Below are 3,251 nucleotides of genomic sequence, written 5' to 3'. Positions count from 1 at the left end.
ACCAAGCTTATACTATTTATTGTTATAGGTTAATATTCATTTCATCTGTGGCTTGTGCATTGCATAATATAACATTAGATAGTGTATTATGAAAAAGCATCATTTAAAAATAAGTTGATCTAAGATGTTATATAACAGTGTATATGTTTATGTAATAACACAATAGAAAATGTATGAATTTACATTAACCTAGAGTAATGCTTTATAGTAAGATTCAATTTTTTAACATTAGTTTAATAGTTGAACGTGAACTAACATTGAAAAATACTTCACAGCATTAATTAATCTTAGTTGAGGTGCATTTCAACATTTACTAATACATTATTAAAATCAGTAGTTGTAACTAACTGAACTGATTAAATGATCAACTGCCTGATCAAATTCAATGTTTATTATTGTAATTTTGCATTACTGACACACTGTTTTCATATTTAATTGTAACGAACCTGGTTTTTAGACTTCTGTCCGATCACCACCAGAATTTGCCTTTGCTTTATTGACTCTTGCACCACACAGACTGTCACAGATCACCCTGTACTACAGTTCCCACAATGCATCTCACTGATTACATGCACATCTGAGGCCAGTTCACACGCTCTACAAAAGGCTTGCTCTCTTGCTCATCTGGGCCGAGTGTTGTTAGCGTTTAGCGTTAGCTACTTTGCAGAGCCGTTTCCCTGTCAGAGTTTCATTCCGTGTCTTAGCTTTAGTTTAATCATGCTAGCTTCATCCCATGCCTCGATCTTCTTCCTGCCATAGTTTTACCTTTCTACATTTCCTGTTCTGTTTGCTCCCTAACATTAATACTGTAAAGATGCTTTAATTCTCTCTGTATTGTTAAAAGCGCTGTATAAATAAAGGTGACTTGACCTGACTTACTAACAGAGAACAGCTGTATTAATAAAAATGCTGTAATACATGTATTGCTCATTGTTAGTTAATGCATTAACTCATGGACCCTTATTGCTACACAAATTGCTGTTCATTGTTAGTTTATGATATCTAATGCATTAACTACCCTCCAAAAAGTAGTAACCTGCAATTATTATCTTCCCCTTCTTAAGGACGGTACTAAAGCAAAGCTCAAGTTCATGATCTGTTCTACTTTTAAAAATGCTTCACCAAGGTGTATAAGCTATGAGTGTAATGTGACTCTACTGTCTGCTCTCAGTCTGTCACCAGTCTTATCTAACATCTAACAATGCTGGGCCAAAGTTCAAAGTTCGAGCCTTGCCTACTCTAAGAAGTCTTTATTGTCCTGGAGTTAAAGTGTGATTGGACTGTCTGTCTCTCTGCAGCTGTGTCCGTGTTTGGGACGCCCTCCACAGACCAGTCAATTTCGGTGCTATTTCCTGTCCTCCGGCCCCTGACCCAAACACATGCGCTTGTGTGTACATTACACAGCAGCTTAAAAATGTTCCCACAAGCAAACGCTCTCTTCCTGAAGATGTCTTCTCACAAACACTGTAGTGTAAAGATGAATGATTTTTAGCTTTACTCTAAAATTGATGCTGCTGCATGCTTGAGTGTCATTTGATATCACTGTCATATTAAATGTCTTGGATTAGAAAGGGTGTGCGTGCGTGTGTGTGTGTGTGTGTGTGTGTGTGTGTGTGTGTGTGTGTGTGTGTGTGTGTGTGTGTGTGTGTGTGTGTGTGTGTGAGAGAGAGAGAGAGAGTGAGAGAGAGAGAGAGACTATCATGCCTTATTTGGCCTGGAAAATAAATGTCTAGCATAAAGACAGTCACCTTAGATTTCTGCTGGTCAGGACTTTATAATTTTATTAAAGAAAGTTTAGAGCTGAGTGAAGAATATAAGGTTGATTTAACTCAGGAACAAGCAGAAAGAGGAGAAAATGTCTGACATTTTAGACCAGTTGATCAATATTTATATTCCTACTATGTCCTAGTATATTTATAGTCCTTTTATATTTGTAATAAAAATAAATTCTGCAATCTACATGACACCAAGCAGAAAACTTTGAAATGATGCCACACTTATCTATGGATAATCTTACCTTATTCGTTTGCATGCATCAAATGATATTAAAAAGAAAAAAAGAGTTTACTGCAATAGTAACTTAGTATTAGCAAGAACTATCACCAAAAAGAAAAGATTTTTATAGTAAACTTATGCATAATTTAAAGGTTATACCATATGATTTTAATGGTCTTTAGTAGGCCTGGTGACAATACTGAGATGAACTATGGTTGAACTATAGAACAGTCGTCTTAAAGGTGTAGTAATGCATAGTCCACAGTCTGCCCACCAGATACAAACACAAACAGGAAATGACTTCAACTGAGGAGGAAGGAAAGTTGACATCCTCTAATAAATGCTTCTGAAGCTCAAGGTGAGCGAGTTTGGTGGCTAAACCACTGCACCAAGGAAATCGATTCTCTGGGCTCCAGGAGAGAGAGATACAGCCACAATGAAGCCCATTAGGACACACACTACACAGCTCAGCATTTTACCCTGCACCGCTTGGAGTAAAAGCTTTAATGCACACCATTAAGTCAAGTTTCGAAGAATTAGCATGCTTTCTCATCTGCTGTCTGACCATCATCAAACACATCTTGTTCAGCGTTTGCTTTGTTATTACACACAGCGGTTTTGATTTATTGTAGATAAATATACACGTATGTAAGTAATTAATCATTTTTATCATAGCACTTTATAAAAAATAATGTGAGGATGGCAAACTATTTTGATACTGGCTGAATCATAATGCACAATGAATCAGTGTACATGAGACATTTGTACAAGACATTTGTGTTTCATGTGCATAATACTATTATGCAACACATTAGGATTTTGATCTGGGATCTCTTAGTTAGCATACTATAAAAATGCCCTAATTGGTAACGAAACAATATTTATTGCCAAATTTGTAGTCATCCACTGGCTTGTTTTACTTTGACTTTTGGTTTAACTGCAAAACAACTAGTTGTGTAATAAAGGCAGATCAGAAGAGAATATGAATACAGATGCATTCTCTTCATGGCTCTCTGGAAAACCTGAATCAACGATGAACTGATTTAACTGAAAAACGGACTGTTTTCTATCGTCCTCTTGCATTATAAGCACACATTTCTCCTGTTAAACAGCGTAAAGCTGCTTTGACACGATTAGTATTGTATAACATGCTATAGAAACAAAGGTGCCTTGGAACATTTCTGATTAAATTGCGTCCAATGCAAACAACATCCTGCACAGCTCATATTATGTTCCTTGTAATGGTGCATGACCAT

This window comes from Carassius carassius, chromosome 13 (genome assembly GCF_963082965.1).
Source record: "Carassius carassius chromosome 13, fCarCar2.1, whole genome shotgun sequence".
NCBI lineage: Eukaryota > Metazoa > Chordata > Actinopteri > Cypriniformes > Cyprinidae > Carassius > Carassius carassius.
Note: the sequence above shows the minus strand (reverse complement) of the source record.